Source organism: Ranitomeya imitator, chromosome 4, assembly GCF_032444005.1.
Source record: "Ranitomeya imitator isolate aRanImi1 chromosome 4, aRanImi1.pri, whole genome shotgun sequence".
NCBI lineage: Eukaryota > Metazoa > Chordata > Amphibia > Anura > Dendrobatidae > Ranitomeya > Ranitomeya imitator.
In genome coordinates this window covers 64,595,819-64,617,688 of record NC_091285.1, presented here as the reverse complement: position 1 = coordinate 64,617,688, position 21,870 = coordinate 64,595,819, and positions in this window count along the sequence as shown.

Below are 21,870 nucleotides of genomic sequence, written 5' to 3'. Positions count from 1 at the left end.
AGGCGTTGTGGGTTTTTCTTGGAGCCCTTGCAGTGTCCTATTCCATTGAGAGGAATTGATGCTACGCCTTTGGCCAAGAATAAGCCTCAGTACTGGACCCAGCTGACCATGTGCATGGCTCCTGCACATCAGGAGGTTATTCGCTTTCTGGTGTTGCATAATCTGCATGATGTGGTCGTGTTGGGGTTGCCATGGCTACAAGTCCATAATCCAGTAATAGATTGGAAATCCATGTCTGTGTCCAGCTGGGGTTGTCAGGGGGTACATGGTGATGTCCCATTTCTGACTATTTCTTCATCCACCCCTTCTGAGGTTCCTGAGTTCTTGTCCGATTACCGGGATTTATTTGATGAGCCCAAGTCCGATACCCTACCTCCGCATAGGGATTGTGATTGTGCTATCGATTTGATTCCTGGTAGTAAATTCCCAAAAGGTCGACTGTTTAATTTATCTGTGCCTGAGCACGCCGCTATGCGGAGTTATGTGAAGGAGTCTTTGGAGAAGGGGCATATTCGCCCGTCATCGTCGCCATTAGGAGCAGGGTTCTTTTTTGTAGCCAAGAAGGATGGTTCACTGAGACCTTGTATAGATTACCGCCTTCTAAATAAGATCACGGTTAAATTTCAGTACCCCTTGCCATTGTTATCTGATTTGTTTGCTCGGATTAAGGGGGCTAGTTGGTTCACCAAGATAGATCTTCGTGGTGCGTATAATCTTGTGCGTATTAAGCGAGGCGATGAGTGGAAAACTGCATTTAATACGCCCGAGGGCCATTTTGAGTATCTAGTAATGCCATTCGGACTTGCCAATGCTCCATCAGTGTTTCAGTCCTTTATGCATGACATCTTCCGAGAGTAGCTGGACAAATTCCTGATTGTGTACTTAGATGACATTTTGATCTTCTCGGATGATTGGGAGTCTCATGTGAAGCAGGTCAGAACGGTGTTTCAGGTCCTGCGTGCTAATTCTTTGTTTGTGAAGGGATTAAAGTGTCTCTTTGGTGTTCAGAAGGTTTCATTTTTGGGGTTCATCTTTTCCCCTTCTACTATCGAGATGGACCCTGTTAAGGTCCAAGCCATCCATAATTGGACTCAGCCGACATCTCTGAAAAGTCTGCAAAAGTTCCTGGGCTTTGCAAATTTTTATCGTCGCTTCATCTGCAATTTTTCTAGTATTGCTAAACCATTGACCGATTTGACCAAGAAAGGTGCTGATTTGGTCAATTGGTCTTCTGCTGCAGTGGAAGCTTTTCAAGAGTTGAAGCGTCGTTTTTCTTCTGCCCCTGTGTTGTGTCAACCAGATGTTTCGCTTCCGTTCCAGGTCGAGGTTGACGCTTCTGAGATTGGAGCAGGGGCTGTTTTGTCGCAGAGAAGTTCTGATTGCTCGGTGATGAAACCATGCGCCTTCTTTTCCAGGAAGTTTTCGCCTGCTGAGCGAAATTATGATGTGGGCAATCGAGAGTTGCTGGCCATGAAGTGGGCATTCGAGGAGTGGCGTCATTGGCTTGAAGGAGCTAAGCATCGCGTGGTGGTCTTGACTGATCATAAGAACTTGACTTATCTCGAGTCCGCCAAGCGGTTGAATCCTAGACAAGCTCGTTGGTCGTTGTTTTTTGCCCGTTTTGACTTTGTGATTTCATACCTTCCGGGCTCTAAAAATGTGAAGGCGGATGCTCTGTCTAGGAGTTTTGTGCCCGACTCTTCGGGTGTATCTGAGCCGGCGGGTATCCTCAAAGAGGGAGTAATTGTGTCTGCCATCTCCCCTGATTTGCGGCGGGTGCTGCAAAAATTTCAGTCTAATAAACCTGATCGTTGCCCAGCGGAGAAACTGTTTGTCCCTGATAGGTGGACGAATAAAGTTATCTCTGAGGTTCATTGTTCGGTGTTGGCTGGTCATCCTGGAATCTTTGGTACCAGAGAGTTAGTGGCTAGATCCTTTTGGTGGCGTTCTCTGTCACGGGATGTGCATACTTTTGTGCAGTCCTGTGGGATTTGTGCTCGGGCTAAGCCCTGCTGTTCTCGTGCCAGTGGGTTGCTTTTGCCCTTGCCGGTCCCGAAGAGGCCTTGGACACATATCTCTATGGATTTTATTTCAGATCTTCCCGTTTCTCAAAAGATGTCAGTCATTTGGGTGGTCTGTGATCGCTTCTCTAAGATGGTCCATTTGGTACCCTTGTCTAAATTGCCTTCCTCCTCTGATTTGGTGCCATTGTTTTTCCAGCATGTGGTTCGTTTACATGGCATTCCAGAGAATATCGTTTCTGACAGAGGTTCCCAGTTTGTTTCGAGGTTTTGGCGAGCCTTTTGTGGTAGGATGGGCATTGACTTGTCTTTTTCCTCGGCTTTCCATCCTCAGACTAATGGCCAGACCGAACGAACCAATCAGACCTTGGAAACATATCTGAGATGCTTTGTTTCTGCTGATCAGGATGACTGGGTGTCCTTTTTGCCTTTAGCTGAGTTCGCCCTTAATAATCGGCCCAGCTCGGCTACCTTGGTTTCACCGCTTTTCTGCAACTCTGGGTTCCATCCTCGTTTCTCTTCAGGGCAGGTTGAGTCTTCGGACTGTCCTGGTGTGGATACTGTGGTGGACAGGTTGCAGCAGATTTGGACTCATGTAGTGGACAATTTGACTTTGTCCCAGGAGAAGGCTCAACGTTTCGCTAATCGCAGACGCTGTGTGGGTTCCCGACTTCGGGTTGGGGACTTGGTTTGGTTATCTTCTCGTCATATTCCTATGAAGGTTTCCTCTCCTAAGTTTAAACCTTGTTTTATTGGTCCGTATAGGATTTCTGAGGTTCTTAATCCTGTGTCTTTTCGTCTGACCCTTCCAGATTCTTTTTCCATACATAACGTATTCCATAGGTCATTGTTGCGGAGATACGTGGCACCTATGGTTCCATCTGTTGATCCTCCTGCCCCGGTTTTGGTGGAGGGGGAGTTGGAGTATATTGTGGAGAAGATTTTGGATTCTCGTGTTTCAAGGCGGAAACTCCAGTATCTGGTTAAGTGGAAGGGTTATGCTCAGGAAGATAATTCCTGGGTCTTTGCCTCTGATGTCCATGCTCCCGATCTTGTTCGTGCCTTTCATATGGCTCATCCTGGTCGTCCTGGGGAGCTCTGGTGAGGGTTCGGTGACCCCTCCTCAAGGGGGGGTACTGTTGTGAATTCTGTGGCAGAGCTCCCTCCTGTGGTCACAAGTGGTACTTCGGCTGGTTCTCTCTGTGAGCTTCAGTTGATGGAGGAAAGTGGTACTGCGGCTTCTGAGTTTCCTTCCTCAGATGAAGTGGGGAAGTCATTAGGTGCTGCTCTATTTAACTCCACCTAGTGCTTTGATCCTGGCCTCCAGTCAATGTTCTAGTATTGGACCTGTTTCCTCCTGGATCGTTCCTGTGGCCTGCTGCTCTGCATAGCTAAGTTCCTCTTTGCTATTTGTTTGCTGTTTTTTTCTGTCCAGCTTGTCAATTTGTTTTTTACTGCTTGCTGGAAGCTCTGGGACGCAGAGGGTGTACCTCCGTGCCGTTAGTTCGGTACGGAGGGTCTTTTTGCCCCCTTTGCGTGGTTTTTGTAGGGTTTTGTGTTGACCGCAAAGTTACCTTTCCTATCCTGGCTCTGTTCAGAAAGTTGGGCCTCACTTTGCTAAATCTATTTCATCTCTACGTTTGTCTTTTCATCTTAACTCACAGTCATTATATGTGGGGGCTGCCTTTTCCTTTGGGGTATTTCTCTGAGGCAAGGTAGGTTTATTTTCTATCTTCAGGCTAGCTAGTTTCTCAGGCCGTGCCGAGTTGCATAGGGAGCGTTAGGCGCAATCCACGGCTGCCTTTAGTGTGGTTTGAGAGGATTAGGGATTGCGGTCAACAGAGTTCCCACGTCTCAGAGCTCGTTCTTGTTTTTTGGGTTATTGCCAGGTCACTGTATGTGCGCTGACCTCTATGTCCATTGTGGTACTGAATTACCTTTCATAACATAGCCCAGACAAGCACCAACAAAGGTTATCAGAGTAGGTTAAAGGGGTAGTCTGCTACTAGGACCTCTTCTCAGTCTGAATGTTTGACCCCATTCAAGTAAAAACACCTGCACTCAACTTCCTGAACAGTTCCAGCATTGTCTACACTCATGTTCCTGGCGCTCATGTGAGGTTGTTATGTTACGTGAGCCCTGCACCAAATCAGTGCTGATGTCACTGTCCCTGCCTTTGGGTGTAAAGTAATGAAGAGGAACCACAAGCTGATGCCATTGTCCCCACCTTCGGACATATAAGTATTCAAGAGGAAGTGAGCAGCCAGCCACAGCTCACGCTTCCTCTTGATTACTTGTAAGTTCAAAGACGGGGACAGTGATGCAGATTCTTATTAGGTGAAGGGCTCATATGACATAACAACCTCACGTGAATCACAGTACCATGAGAGCTGACACAGCTGGAATGGGCGCTGGTTCGGTGAGAACAGGTGTTTTTATTTTCACTTGGACAAACATTCAGATTGAGAAGGGGTTGTCCTAGAAGTGGACAACTCTTTTAACAGTAGCGAACAAAATGATAGAGCTATAGATTATCACTTCAGTCAAGCAGCTTCAGAGTTTTTTCTAAAATAAATGATTGAATAAAAGTGATTAATGTAAGTTGAAAAGAAGTCTGAGTACTTCAATAGATGAATTGGTAAAAAGAGTGAAATACATAGAAAATAACATAGGAGAGATTACAAACTCACATAATAAGAATATAAGAAAATGTTTTTGTGCTGATGGAGATGATATTGACAGGGTACATGTGCTCTTAAGAACAACATTACTACCAGTTACTACCTAGAATGTTTTTATAGGCAGACACATACTCTACTTCTGTAGATGACAAGGCTACAGACACCTGTTTTCTGCTAGACAAAGAAAATGAACTTTCTCCAAGCTTGAACAAATAGCCGCTCATTGATTTAGGATTAGAGATGAGTGAATATCTCAATGTTCGGTTCAGATTATGATGTTTGATTCTGTAATATTCGCTGAATTAGTTGTCGAATTTTCACCAAACATAGCTGAATGCCATTGGAGTCACTGGGAGGCAAAATCAAACGCATGCACAACACTTTCAAACGGGCCTAAAATCTGCCAAAACACATCAAATTAGGGGCAGACAACAGGAAAGTGGGCTCAATTGACACACGGTACAAATTTTAAAATGGTGCGGCAGAAATCAGCCATGCATGAGGTATCAGGATATGGGTCAACATTTACAACTTTAACCCCTTAATCCCATATGACGTACTATCCCGTCCAGGTGACCTGGGACTTAATTCCCATGGACGGGATAGTACGTCATATGCGATCGGCCGCGCTCACGGGGGGAGCGCGGCCGATCGCGGCCGGGTGTCAGCTGCCTATCGCAGCTGACATCCGGCACTATGTGCCAGGAGCGGTCACGGACTGCTCCCGGCACATTAACCCCCGGCACACCGCGATCAAAGATGATCGCGGTGTGCCGGCGGTGCAGGGAAGCATCGCGCAGGGAGAGGGCTCCCTGCGGGCTTCCCTGAGACGATCGGTACACGGTGATGTGCTCACCGTGTACCGAGCGTCTTCTCCCTGCAGTCCCCGGATCCAAAATGGCCGCCGGGCTGCATCCGGGTCCTGCAGGGAGCACTTCCGGGTCAGGATCAGGCTGCAGCTGCAGCTCTAATCCTGCCCGGCTGTATGTCAGATCACCGATCTAACAGAGTGCTGTGCACACTGTCAGATCGGTGATCTGTGATGTCCCCCCCTGGGACAAAGTGAAAAAGTAAAAAAAAAAATTTCCACACTTGTAAAAAAAAATAAAAAAAAAATTCCTAAATAAAGCAGAAAAAAAAAAATATTATTCCCATAAATACATTTCTTTACATAAAAAAAAAACAAAAAAAACAATAAAAGTACACATATTTAGTATCGCCGCGTCCGTAACGACCCGACCTATAAAACTGGCCCACTAGTTAACCCCTTCAGTGAACACCGTAAGGAAAAAAAAAAAAAAACGAGCCAAAAAACAACGCTTTATTATCATAACGCTGAACAAAAAGTGGAATAACACGCGATCAAAAAGACGGATATAAATAACCATGGTACCTCTGAAAACGTCATCTTGTCCCGCAAAAAACGAGCCGCCATATAGCATCATAACCAAAAAAATAAAAAAGTTATAGTCCTGAGAATAAAGCGATGCCAAAATAATTATTTTTTCTATAAAATAGCTTTTATCGTATAAAAGCGCCAAAACATAAAAAAAATGATATAAATGAGGTATCGCTGTAATCGTACTGACCCGAAGAATAAAACTGCTTCATCAATTTTACCAAACGCGGAACGGTATAAACGCCTCCCCCAAAAGAAATTCATGAATAGCTGGTTTTTGGTCATTCTGCCTCACAAAAAATCGGAATAAAAAGCGATCAAAAACTGTCACATGTCCGAAAATGTAACCGATAAAAACGTCAACTCGTCCCGCAAAAAACAAGACCTCACATGACTCTGTGGACCAAAATATGGAAAAATTATAGGTCTCAAAATGTGGAGACACAAAAACTTTTTTGCTATAAAAAGCGTCTTTTAGTGTGTGACGGCTGCCAATCATAAAAATCCGATATAAAAAACTCGCTATAAAAGTAAATCAAACCCCCCTTCATCACCCCCTTAGTTAGGCTAGGTTCACATTGCGTTAATGGGTTAACGCTAACGGACAGCGTTGCACGGCGAAAATGTCACAATTAACGCCGTGCAACGGGTCCGTTAGCACAACCATTGACAGCAATGTGATTTTCGGGTGTAGCGCATCGCTAGAGCGTGCCATTTTCGGCTCGCGCTAGCAAGGTGCCGTTCTTTTGTGGCGCGCCTCAGACGCTGCTTGCAGCGTCCGCGGCGCGCCCGAGGTCCGATCCCCGATCTTCCAGAGCGGGGACGTTAACGCGACCACTAAACACGACACCTAAAAAGACATTGCGTTAGCGCAATCCGCTAGTGCTAAACGGATTTCCCTAATGCAATGTGAACCTAGCCTTAGGGAAAAATAATAAAATTAAAAAAAATGTATTTATTTCCATTTTCCCATTAGGGTTAGGGTTAGGGCTAGGGTTAGGGCTAGGGTTAGGGTTAGGGTTTGTATTACATTTACGGTTGGGATTAGGGTTGGGATTAGAATTAGGGGTGTGTCAGGGTTAGGTGTGTGGTTAGGGTTACAGTTGGGATTAGGGTTAGGGGTGCGTTTGGATTAGGGTTTCAGTTATAATTGGGGGTTTCCACTGTTTAGACACATCAGGGGCTCTCCAAACGCGACATGGCGTCCGATCTCAATTCCAGCCAATTCTGCATTGAAAAAGTAAAACAGTGCTCCTTCACTTCCGAGCTCTCCCGTGCGCCCAAACAGGGGTTTACCCCAACATATGGGGTATCATCGTACTCGAGACAAATTGGACAACAACTTTTTGGGTCCAAGTTCTCTTGTTATCCTTGGGAAAATAAAAATTTGGGGGGCTAAAAATCATTTTTGTGGGAAAAAAAAGGATTTTTTATTTTCACGGCTCTGCGTTGTAAACTGTAGTGAAACACTTGGGGGTTCAAAGTTTTCACAACACATCTAGATAAGTTCCATGGGAGGTCTAGTTTCAATATGGGGTCACTTGTGGGTGGTTTCTACTGTTTGGGTACATCAGGGGCTCTGCAAATGCAACGTGACGCCTGCAGACCAATCCATCTAAGTCTGCATTCCAAATGGCGCTCCTTCCCTTCCGAGCTCTGCCATGCGCCCAAACAGTGGTTCCCCCCCACATATGGGGTATCAGCGTACTCAGGACAAATTGAACAACAACTTTTGGGGTCCAATTTATTCTGTTACCCTTGTAAAAATACAAAGCTGGGGGCTAAAAAATCATTTTTGTGAAAAAAAAAAAGAATTTTTATTTTCACGGCTCTGCGTTATAAACTGTAGTGAAACACTTAGGGGTTCAAAGTTCTCACAACACATCTAGATAAGTTCCTTGGGAGGTCTAGTTTCTAATATGGGGTCACTTGTGGGGGGTTTGTACTGTTTGGGTACATCAGGGGCTCTGCAAATGCAACGTGACTCCTGCAGACCAATCCATCTAAGTCTGCATTCCAAATGGCGCTCCTTCCCTTCCGAGCTCTGCCATGCGCCCAAACAGTGGTTCCCCCCCACATATGGGGTATCAGCGTACTCAGGACAAATTGGACAACAACTTTTGGGGTCCAATTTATTATGTTACCCTTGTGAAAATACAAAACTGGGGGCTAAAAAATAATTTTTGCGAAAAAAAAAAAAAAAATTATTTTAACGGCTCTGCGTTATAAACTGTAGTGAAACATTTGGGGGTTCAAAGCTCTCAAAACACATCTAGATAAGTTCCTTATGGGGTCTAGTTTCCAAAATGGTGTCACTTGTGGGGGGTTTTAATGTTTAGGCACATCAGGGGCTCTCCAAACCAACATGGCGTCCTAACTTAATTCCAGTCAATTTTGCATTGAAAAGTCAAATGGCGCTCCTTCCCTTCCGAGCTCTGCTATGCACCCAAAAAGTGGTTTACCCCCACATATGGGGTATCGTCGCACTCAGGACAAATTGCACAACAACTTTTGTGGTCTAATTTCTTCTCTTACCCTTGGGAAAATAAAAAATTGGGGGCGAAAAGATCATTTTTGTGAAAAAATAAGATTTTTTATTTTTACGGCTCTGCATTATAAACTTCTGTGAAGCACTTGTTGGGTCAAAGTGCTCACCACACATCTAGATAAGTTCCTTAAGGGGTCTACTTTTCAAAATGGTGTCACTTGTGAGGGGTTCCAATGTTTAGGCACATCAGGGGCTCTCCAAACGCAACATGGCGTCCCATCTCAATTCCAGTCAATTTTGCATTGAAAAGTCAAATGGCGCTCCTTCCCTTCCGAGCTCTGCCATACGCCCAAACAATGGTTTACACCCATATATGGGGTATCAGCGTACTCAGGACAAATTGGCCAACAATTTTTGAGGTCCAATTTCTTCTCTTACTCTTGGGAAAATAAAAAATTGGGGGCGAAAAGATCATTTTTGTGAAAAAATATGATTTTTTATTTTTACGGCTCTGCATTATAAACTTCTGTGAAGCAATTGGTGGGTCAAAGTGGTCACCACACATCTAGATAAGTTCCTTAGGGTGTCTACTTTCCAAAATGGTGTCACTTGTGGGGGGTTTCAATGTTTAGGCACATCAGTGGCTCTCCAAACGCAACATGGCGTCCCATCTCAATTCCTGTCAATTTTGCATTTAAAAGTCAAATGGCGCTCCTTCCCTTCCGAGCTCTGCCATGCGCCCAAACAGTGGTTTACTCCCACATATGGGCTATCAGCGTACTCAGTACAGATTGTACAACAATGTTTGGCATCCATTTTATCCTGTTACCCTTGGTAAAATAAAACAAATTGGAGCTGAAATAAATTTTGTGTGAAAAAAAGTTAAATATTCATTCTTATTTAAACATTCCAAAAATTCCTGTGAAACCCCTGAAGGGTTAATAAACTTCTTGAATGTGGTTTTGAGCACCTTGAGGGGTGCAGTTTTTAGAATGGTCTCACACTTGGGTATTTTCTATCATATAGACCCCTCAAAATGACATCAAATGAGATGTGGTCCCTAAAAAAAAATGGTGTTGTAAAAATGAGAAATTGCTGGTCAACTTTTAACCCTTATAACTCCCTAACAAAAAAAAATTTTGGTTCCAAAATTGTGCTGATGTAAAGTAGACATGTGGGAAATGTTACTTATTAAGTATTTTGCGTGAGATATCTCTGTGATTTAAGGGCATAAAAATTTAAAGTTGGAAAATTGCGAAACTTTCTAAATTTTCGCCAAATTTCCGTTTTTTTCACAAATAAACGCAAGTTATATCGAATAAATGTTACTACTAAAATGAAGTACAATATGTCACGAGAAAACAATGTCAGAATCGCCAAGATCCGTTGAAGCGTTCCAGAGTTATAACCTCATAAAGGGACAGTGGTCAGAATTGTAAAAATTGGCCCGGTCATTAACGTGCAAACCACCCTCGGGGCTTAAGGGGTTAATTTGAACTGTAAATTAAGACAAGGTGGGTGAGGCATCGGTGTAGGCCTGCTGTGCTGCGAGCACTGATACCTGAGCCCTGATTTTTACAAGCATACTGCTCCTTGAGCACTTTCCACCCCCTACCCCCTACCCTCAACAAACACGTGCCCCATGCTCATCATACACCACCACTATCCTAGCCAAAGTGATCAAAATACTTTAGTGGCAATGCAAATATTTTCCCACACTTTTACTGAATGTTAATGATTTTTCACGAATTTATGAAAATTTACGAACACATATCCGATTATAATAATACAGGAGAAAAAACGAGTCAGAAGCTCATAATATACAAACGTACACAAAACTTTTATTAAATATCCATATACATAAAACTAGAACTGTTAGTGTGCTTTGATTTGGTATGTTTACTATATTGTGCTGGCCCAATTGTGCAGGCGGGACCTACCGGCACTCACTTATTTGGAATTTTCGTCATGTACCTCATATTGTTATAAACACTACTGATTGCTCCAAGAACTGTATGCACTTGCACACTAACAGTTCTAGTTTTATGTATATGGATATTTAATAAAAGTTTTGTGTACGTTTGTATATTATGAGCTTCTGACTCTTTTTTTCTCCTGTATTATTATATATATTTGAGTCGCTCTGTCCTTTATAATATGCAATTTAGCATTAATGCTACTTCATACATGGTATTTTTGTAGGAAGAATGTCTTTGGGATTATTTTTCACATATCCGATTATGCCATATTCATGCCAAATTTTTGTTTGGTGACTGTTTTTCAAACATATTCGCTCATATCTAGTTATCATGTCTGGAATCTCCAGTTTTCGCAGACCCATTGTAATCCTCATTAGATTCCCCATAAAATGGATTAACCCCAGAATTAAGGGTGTTTACTATCTGTTATTCAAACTTTAAAATGGCCCAACTTGCTCTGTTGACCTCATATACTGACCACCTTGTCCCCATTCACTTTGCCTTATTATTGGATGATTTCATACTTATTGTCTCCTCTCCTTGGAGAGTCCATTCGGTGCTATGGGTGGTCCCTGTAATAAAAAGGCAAAGATGAAGAATCCAAGATGGTATTTCCAGACCTCACACTTGCTCCTGGGCATGACTGATTTTCCCTTGACCTAGCATGATACTCAAATTTCCCTCTGCCTCTAACTATATTCCTTCTTCTCTTAGTTTTTCTTCGTTCCCTACTTCCTCTCCCTAAGTTCGACTGAGTTCTCTCACTATCGAGGAATCGTATTCTGAGGATGATATATCAACCCCTCCTCCAACTGTAACGTTTTTGGGGTCATAGGCCCTATTCTCCTTAAAGTCTGCCAAATTCCTAAGGAAATGGTGATGTTTTCTCCATTTGATAAAGGAGGTATACTTTATTATACTTAATTGTAGGACTCTCTATTTCTTCTAAAATTTGGAATTGGAAGAAAATATTTTTGTTTGATCAATTAATTCTGTTAGACTCTTCGTACTCTGCTCCAGAATAATTTGTTCCTCCTCCAATAGTATTGCTATAAATCTCAGAGAGCTCTCTGTTGCCTCCTTCTCCCATTTTGCCACTAGTGTTGGTGATCTCACTTTACGATTAAGAACTATGGGGATTCTCAATCCCCTAGGGACTATAATTTTGTAGCCATTGGACCTCCCACCATGCACATGTATAGTCCTTCTACAGAGACATAAGCTTCTTAAAGGCCAAGTTTAATCATACTGGGTGGAATTATTCACGTAGATCATTATCTGAGAATATATTTCTCGCCTCCTCCAATGACTTATCTGTGCTCAGATTAACTGACCAAAAACCTGCCATTAACAATGGTAAGGTCTATAGATTGTCAAACAATTCATTGAGTGAGGACCTTAAGAATTCAATGAAGGAGCCCACTAAATTTAAAGAGATCACTAACTTTGGTGGACTCGCTAAATTAAAATGTAACCTCTATTAATAAACTTTATAAAAATATTATCTCCACTGTACTGATTTGCAGTCATTATCCACTCAGACCACTTGAATCAGATATGGATACTAGTAATAATAACAATTGACTGTGCACATTAAAAAACCTCTTAGCTTTTCTCATTTGTATTATGTTGTATTAAATATACTGCTAGTATCATTGTCCAGCCTGCAGTTTTCTATAGGAATATATTGCACCTTGCCTGTATCATCTACAGTCATGGCCAAAAGTATTCACACCCCTGCAATTCTGTCAGATAATACTCAGTTTCTTCCTGAAAATGATTGCAAACACAAATTTTTTGGTATTATTATCTTCATTTAATTTGTCTTGTGAAAAAACACAAAAGAAAATGAAGCAAAAATCAAAACATTGATCATTTCACACAAAACTCCAAAAATGGGCCAGACAAAAGTATTGGCACCCTCAGACTAATATTTGGTTGCACAACCTTTAGCCAAAATAACTGCGACCAACCGCTTACGGTAACCATCAATGAGATTCTTACAATGCTCTGCTGGAATTTTAGACCATTCTTCTTTGGCAAACTGCTCCAGGTCCCTGATATTTGAAGGGTGCCTTCTCCAAACTGCTATTTTAGATCTCTCCACAGGTGTTCTATGGGATTCAGGTCTGGACTCATTGCTGGCCACCTTAGAAGTCTCCAGTGCTTTCTCTCAAACCATTTTCTAGTGTTTTTTGATGTGTGTTTTGGGTCATTGTCCTGCTGGAAGACCCATGACCTCTGAGGGAGAAACAACTTTCTCACACTGGGCCCTACATTATGTAGCAAAATTTGTTGGTAGTCTTCAGACTTCATAATGCCATGCACACGGTCAAGGAGTCCAGTGCCAGAGGCAGCAAAGCAACCCCAAAACATCAGGGAACCTCCGCCATGTTTGACTGTAGGGACCGTGTTCTTTTCTTTGAATGCCTCTTTTTTTTCTCCTGTAAACTCAATCTTACCCCGAGACATAAAAAAGCCAGGCTGGAGTTTGCCAAAACTTACCTGAAAAAGCCTAAAACGTTTTGGAAGAATGTTCTCTGGTCAGATGAGACAAAAGTAGAGGTTTTTGGACAAAGGCATCAACATTGAGTTTACAGGAGAAAAAAAGAGGCATTCAAAGAAAAGAACACGGTCCCTACAGTCAAACATGGTGGAGGTTCCCTGATGTTTTGAGGTTGCTTTGCTGCCTCTGGCACTGGACTGCTTGACTGTGTGCATGGCATTATGAAGTCTGAAGACTGCCAACAAATTTTGCTGCATAATGTAGGGCCCAGTGTGAGAAAGTTGTTTCTCCCTCAGAGGTCATGGGTCTTCCAGCAGGACAATGACCCAAAACACACTTCAAAAAACACTAGAAAATGGTTTGAGAGAAAGCACTGGAGACTTCTAAGGTGGCCACTGGCCAGCAATGAGTCCAGACCTGAATCCCATAGAACACCTGTGGAGAGATCTAAAAATAGCAGTTTGGAGAAGGCACCCTTCAAATATCAGGGACCTGGAACAGTTTGCCAAAGAACAATGGCCTAAAATTCCAGCAGAGCATTGTAAGAAATTCATTGATGGTTTCCGGAAGCGGTTGGTCGCAGTTATTTTGGCTAAAGGTTGTGCAACCAAGTATTAGTCTGAGGGTGCCAATACTTTTGTCTGGCCCATTTTTGGAGTTTTGTGTGAAATGATCAATGTTTTGCTTTTTGCTTCATTTTCTTTTGTGTTTTTTCATTTAAGACAAATTAAATGAAGATAATAATACCAAAGAATTTGTGTTTGCAATCATTTTCAGGAAGAAACTGAGTATTATCTGACAGAATTGCAAGGGTGTGAATACTTTTGGCCATGACTGTATATTGCACTCTGCCCCATGATACTCTAAATATTTAGTGCTATAACATTCCCTTAATATCTCAGTCAAAGTGTACTGCTTTAATATTTTTCTCCCAGCTTCAACACTAGGAGGTAGCCTGGCATAAGCAACCTACCTGTCATTTCGGTACAGACACACGCCTGCTTGTAACGATCTTAATACAACACCTCTATATCGATTTGACTATACTCTACACCTCAACGCATTTCACCCACATCTTTTTGTGGGTAAATCAAGAGGTTCACTTGGTTCATATGTTTATACGATTGCATAGGGAGCTGACTCTTCTGGCCTTGATGCGAGCAGCAGATTTGGCTTTCAGTAGCATCTTAATGACACACAACTATACACGTCATCCCCTGACCTTACACCCCCTGTAAGAACGCCAGTAACTGTCTGTCCGCAGTCTCCAACATCATGTCCTCTCTCTATCTGAAACTCAAGACTTCCAAAACTTAACTTCTTCTACTCCCGCTGTCTATTCATCTCCCTAAATCTGACATCTACCTCTCCATGGGTGGCACCATAATAACACCCTGGCAGCAGGCGCGATGTCTGGGTGTTATGTTTGACACCAATCTTTCCTTCACCTCCCATATACAATTTCTTGCCGACTCTTGCCTTTTACACCTAAAGAACATCTCTAGAGTGTGCCCCTTTCTCACCATGGAAACAACAAAGTCCCTCACTGTTGCCCTGATCAACTCCCTCCTGGACTAGTGTAATGCTTTGTTAATTAGCCTTCCCTTCACTCCACTTTCCCCACTTCAGTCCATCCTTATTGCAGCAGCCAGGGTCGTCCATCTGGCTAATTAGTACTCGGCTGCATCCGCTCTTCGCCAGTCATTACACTGGCTGCTCATTCATTATAGGATCCAATTCAAACTGCTTGTTCTCACCAACAAAGCTCTCCACGAGGCGGCACCCCCTACATCTCCTCCCTTATTTCTATTTATCAGCCTACCCGCTCGTCACGCTCTGCAAACGACTTTTGACTAACCTCTGCACTAATCCATACCACCCACTCCCAGCTCTAAGACTTCTCCCGCGTTGCGCCAATCCTCTAGAATGCTCTACCCCAAAAAATTAGGAATATCCACAACTTGCACAGGTTTAGGCGCTTCCTCAAAACACTTTTGTTCAGAGTGGCCTATCACGTTCCCTAATCAAAGTCATTTTATGTGTAAGTGTGTGTGTGTAGCTCATTCACTATCTGAGAATAACCCTCCATCAAACTCTACCGCACCCTACAGCACCACAAATACTGGCTGGTGACCAGCTCATGAGGCCTTTGTCTTTCCCCCACTCCCTGAAGACCATCATTGTAAATATACACCTGTACTTTGTGTCTCCACCACCTCATTCTAGATTGTTATCTCTAACAAGCAGGGTGGTCTTATTTTGTTTTAATTAATTATTAATTATTAATGTTGTTACTTATGAATGTTGTGTATGAAACTGTTTAACTGTAAAGCGCTGCAGAATATGTTGGTGCTATATAAATAAAAATTATTATTATTTATATAGATTGGGTAATTCCAGATGCGGTGATAAGAAATGTATTTTTTTTTTACAGAAATATATGTATTTATTTGTATAATTTTTTTCATTTTTTTCTTTATTTAGTGATTTAAAAAAAAATAATTTTACACTTTTTTAAACTTTTTTTCTACTGTTTTACCCAGCCCCTCTTTGCGATGCATTATGCCTGTCAGTATTACACTGATAGAACACTTTTTCGGCCATGCACATGGTATGGGCTAAATATGCCACTGTAGCTACACCCTACGGTCATCATTTGACCTCAGGTTGCTACAGCAATGATTGGCATCATGCAATTGACAGCCCCCTTCCCCTCTCTGCATTATTAATTCTGAAATCACTATCAGTAGAGGAATTTAGAGGGTTATACAGCTGGGGGCAGTGCGGGCACTGCTCATGGCTGTGACAGTTGGGTTTTGGTCATTACTAAAGCTGAACTCCGTTCCATTTGTGGGAATGCACTGCAAAGTAGGACATATCAGTATATCTAATGGGAAGAAGTTAAGAATATTCATGAAAAATACAGTATGCAACAAGCTGAAGTAGTACAAACAAGTAAGTGAAAACTGAAATCAAGAGAACAATAGGGGTAACTATAATGTGGTGAGCTGAGGGTTTGAAAAGGAAGGGGTAGGGATGGAGTTTGTGGGGGAGGTCAGATAAATCTCCTGAATAAGAGTTCATGAATGGGAATCTAGAGCAGTGGGAGCCTTGATACTTAGTGGAGGTGAAGCAAATGGGATGTAGTTGGTGTAATCTGATCAGGTTGACCATATTTTATCAAATTTTTACACTTTATCTGTACGTATTATGCAAGTACGATGATGGAGAATGATGATCTTGATGTATTAAGTGAATATTTTACTTTGATCTGGCAAGAAAAAGTCCAACAACAACTGTCTTTATCAAGGACATTTGTACTGGAGAGTAGACGAGTATGAGGAAGATGCAACTGTGTGCAGGCCGTGGGAGCTGTAATTATAAGTATAGCAGATAACTTTTCATTAATCATATACCAAGAGATTCGCCTCTTAACTTCTAAGATGTCTAGTCCAGTTTTTTTCTATGCTAAAATTTTAGTTTGCTTAGTCGCTAGGAATATAAAAGACATAAGGCTACACAATTGTTTGAGAACATTATGGATACATTTGTTGAGCAAGGCATCCCAGGTGTCTATCTTATAGTTATGGTTTCTTAAGGTTATGATTAGTGACAGAGAGGATGAGAAAATATACCCTGATCCATAGCCTGCAAACTTTATGGCAGAGCCACCATATATGGCACCCTGTAAGGTTTCCTGCAAAATGGCGACTGAGTGCAGAAGACTGCTGGGGGATTGTTGCTAAGATCTCAGTGCGGAAATACAATGTCTCTGTAAGAGAGAAGGAAACCAATGCTGGGTAGGAGATCCCCTGCTTGTGGTGCCGTGTGGCCCAAGAGGTGGATTCCTGTTTACTGGTGGTGCGGACTTGATGGGGGTTGTTCAGGTTTCATCATGCATCTGTTCCGACTCCTGCTGCATAGATATGTCGAAATCTTCTAATGGGGGAACCACAGGGTCTTTTACCTCTGCAGCCCTTTGTCGCAGATTAAAGGCCCACGGAAGACAAAGGGGGGAGTAGTACAAGGCCCACAGTTGTCCGCAGGCTTTAAACACTCTAGTAGTCCTCAAAGAATACGGGCTCAGATGGGTCCTCTGGTTATCATAGGGCAAGGAAAGTTGATGTGGATAGCCCTCTTTCTACCCAATTTGTGAGGATTTAAGCAGTTGGGCCCTGAGTTCACCAAAGCATGTCTGAATCTCCTAGATTGTGGTCACACTACTGATATAAATCCATTTTTGATGAGGCCATATTAGAGATGAGCAAATTTAATGCAGTAGAAAGTAGTTAATTCTCAAATTTTACACAAATTTGTTTTTCCTGAATCTGGAAAGGCCTCAGAGTATACTAAGTAACATTAAAATCACATCATATTCTTTATGAATCAAATTTCCTTTTAAAATCCACATGAGTTGCCAAAGTTGAATCTTTGCAGATTTGATCATACAGTTTTTTTCTCCTAAGTGCCTCCAAAATTTCTTATAATTTTAAGCAAGTGATTTCGTTTCCATTTTGCACTATTTTAATGACTATTTAGTCTCCTACTGTACTATGTAATATGGAAATCTGCACTCCTACCAAAGATCTAGCTTACACACCTTTAGCATCAAAAGAGACCCCTTAGTGACGGAGCCAAATTTTTGAAATCTGACCATTGTCACTTTATGTGGTAATAACTCTGCAACGCTTCAACAAATCCCAGTGATTTTGAGACTGTTTTTTTCGTGACACATTATACTTTATGATAATGGTAAATTTAGATCAATATGTTTTGTGTTTGTTTATAAAAAATATCAAAAATTTGAGAAAAATGTTAAAAAATTAGCAATTTTCAAAATTTGAATGATTATCCCTTTAATCCAGATGGTCATACCACAGCAATCCATTAATAAATAACATTTCCCACATGTCGTCTTTATATCAGCATCATTTGTAAAATGTTATTTTATTTTGTTAGCATTTTAAAAGGTTTAAAAATGTAGCAGCAATTTTTCATTTTTTCAAGGAAATTGACTAAATTTATTTTTTTAGGCACTTATCCATGTTTGAAGTGACTTTAGGGGTCTCATATATTGGGAAACCCCCAAACGTGATACCATTTTAAAAACAGCACCCCCTGACATATCGAAAACTGCTGTCAGGTAGTGTATTAACTCTTCAGGTGCTTTACAGGAATTAATGCAAAGTGGTATGACAGAAATGACAATGTGCATTTTTACCACCTAAATGCCTCTAACTTCTGAACAGGTTACAACAGCCAACAGATGCTAATGCTGCTATTTGGTCGTGAATTGCCACGGCAAACATCAGGACCACACAATCATGATCTGAGGGCACCAATTGGGATAAAGAGGAAGCCCCCACTCTCTGTTAACCATTTATAATGATGTAGTCAATATTGACAGCAGCATCTAAGGGGTTAAACAGATTTGGATGGTGCAAACACTGATCGTGGCTGATACAGCAAGTTGTCAGCTATAGTGTACAGCCGACAGATGCTGGATTGTTTCCTGTATGGGGAGACTATTCTCTAATATCTCAGGTCAGTTAAAAGAAGTATTGTCTGTCATTAAGGGGCAAACATGACTTGGTTTACTGCACATAACAATGTAAGATTCTTTCTTTTGTTAGATACTTCAAAGCAAAATGATTCATTTAGGTTTTTCTTTGTTTCTTGATGGTATGGATAATCTTTCTATGAATGTTCATTTTATTAAGAATTGTTAGAATTTATTCAATCTCGTTTATTTGCCTGTGCTGACATTTCGAAATGGTATAAACACTGTATTCCCATTTCGAAAGCATCAGCATAACAAGATGTGAAAGACTCAAGAATAAGAAAATGGAAAAATCACATGAAAGTGTGTTAAGTGTGTCTTTAGCTTACTCATACAAGAATTATGACAATTCTCCCATCTGCTGAGTTACGGATCATGATAAATTTGGGTATTTTAACTATCCTGTAATTTAATGAGGCACTGCATCCACAATTTGCATATTTCCAATTCTATTGTTCCATTCACAGTTAAATCTATTATCTTGGAAGATCTATGAATATGATAATACTTTCAAAACTATAGATTGTGGGAAAAGAAGGAGAAGAAGAAGAAGAAGAAGAAGAAGAAGAAATATGGCTTTGTAATAGGAATTTGTCCTTTTCTAGATTGCAAAACAAATTTAAGCTAATTTGTTCATTACAATTATTATCTATTTTTAATTTTCAGTCATTTTTTAGCTAGCGGATAAAAACTACCTGCTATGATGTCTTCCAATCAAAGTATACAAATAAGAGGGGAACAGAGGTGGTAGTCTGTGCTGGCGATGAAGGAATCCGGAATCCAAGGAAAATAGTGAAATTTCACCATGTGGTTAAATCTCTACACAATTTGAAATTGGACCATAATATTAAAGCAAAATATGTTTAATTTCATCCTCTTTTTTCATTATTAATTACAAAAATGTAATTTCCTTTGCAACTTTACAACTTCATAGCTTTACCATTTACTATGCCCAAATATAATTTTAAATCTTCAAGAGAACCACAATATTAAAATAAAACATGTTTAAACAAGTTTTAAAAGTTGACAATTTAAAAAGAAAAGGCTCAAAGTGACTGGGGAAAACCTCTGAATGGGAAGTGTGACCAAACACATGCATATCATCAATAAAGCTGGCAGAAGAAAAAATGGAGGAGAAAAATAAAAATAAAATAAATATACAAAAAATAATTTATATAAATATGATAAAAATATTAAAAATGTGTTGAAAATGTTTTAAAAATATCTGTCAAAATGATGTTGTAGAGGTTATGTGTTACGTATATGTAATGAAGATGAATATGAGATAAGGTGTTTGCAGATTTATAAATGAAGCACAGTGCTACTACACAGAAGTGAAATGATGGATAAGAAACTTTATGTAAATAAATATGATAAATCAAATGAATGTTATGTGATAGTGACTGTGCATTTTAAGAAAGGAACAGACACCGTGAAAGAAAAAGAAAGATGAACTTTTATGAAATGTGCCAGCTGTGGGGAATAAAAGTCATCATGCTATCTTGCCTGTGAACTTGTGAAAAGTCGTAAAGGGTATTCCACTATGGTGGCTAAATTCAGTTAGGTTAATACTGTGGAGCCACATTAGAGTCAATGGATAGCAGTGAAATGGAGGTAGGGAATAAGGGTGATATGAATGAATAAGTAAAAATCTTTGTGCATGGGAACTGAAATTGTGTGTGTCAATGATAGCGTATCTCAATTAAATAAAATACATAAGCACATATCATATAGATGGGATTGTTGAATCCAATTATTGCATGCTTAAATGAAATGGGATATAGATAATACCTATTAATAACGCTAATCAAAGTTTTTATCCTCTTAAAATATTGCGGTCAGCATATTATATTGCACTGTGTACTTACAATTGCTCATTTTGCCTTTCTACCCATTTAATTCTTCTTTTCTCTGTTCAATGTAGAAACAGGAAGTCTCTTGTCCCGCGTTATTATCATCTTCCTATTCAACTACTCATCCAGTTGATCCCCCCTCCCTGCCTGGGACTTTTGCAGTGACATCATGCAGGGAAAATTGATCTCCTGTTTCTATATAGAGCTGATAAGTATACACTTAGTCAGTTTTTAATCACGTGATGATATAGACATAATGGAAAGCATAAGAATTAAAAGGGTAGAAGGGAAAAATTTGCAATAGTAAGTACACAGTGCTATACAGTGGCATGTAAAAGTTTGGGCACCCCTGGTCAAAATTACTGTTAATGTGAACAGACTAGCAAGTGGAAGATGAAATGATCTCTAAAAGGCCTAAAGTTAAAGATGAAACATTTCCTTTGTATGTATATATTATTCATATTTTGCTTTTTGAATATTACAAAAAGGAAAATAGGTGTTAGGTGTCGAGTTCCTGCCTCTGCACAGGGGGAATCTCGAGCCGTCTCTGCTGCAGTCTCCCATTCTTCTCCAGCCGCAGTGGAGTCTTCTCAGCGGAGACGTCGGTCCCAGCGTCTTGCTCACTCCCACTCTGTACAAAGAGTTAATGCTGCATTTCCTGCTTCTGCCATTGAAGCCAGTGCTGGGCAGCGGCGAGCAGACGCTTCTGTAACTAAGTCCTGCTTTTCTCGTTCTGAGCATGCCCAGAGTGAGATCTCTCAGTGGAGATTGAGGGTCACATGGTCAGATACTGCAGCTAAGTCCATTGATCCTTTCAGGAAGGTCCTGTAGGTGCTAGGTCTAAATCCTGCTTTGTACACACTGAGCATGCCCTGGGCAACATCTCTCAGTGGAGATCTAGGGTCACATGCTCAGGTATGGCAGTCTCTCATTGGTCCTTCTAGGAAGGTCTTTTACTTGCTGCAGCTATATAAGGCTCGCATGGCCGCACGGCCATGCGCTAGTGTACATTTGTAAACGTGTGTGTGTTGTGAGTGAAAGTCGTTCTTTAAAATCCCCTCCATATTGTATGACTGCTCGCGGAAGGTGGATGATTGCTATCTAGCGCCTGACTTAGCCACCAGCACGTAACACACCATATAGCGTCTAATTGCTGTGACCGCCAGTGCAGCGCCATGCGCTTTCACAGCGCTTTCCTGACCCAAGCCTTGGTGGTTAGTGGCATCCGCCAGTGCGGCACCGCATGCACTCTCGTGCATCTTTTATTATTATTTTGGTTATGCTGACACCCCATTAGCGGTGTCGAGCGCAAGTAGTCTAGACGGACTCGGATCCCAAGTCTTGGGGCTGAGCTCGGTGTCTCCTTGCTTGTGCTCTTGTTTG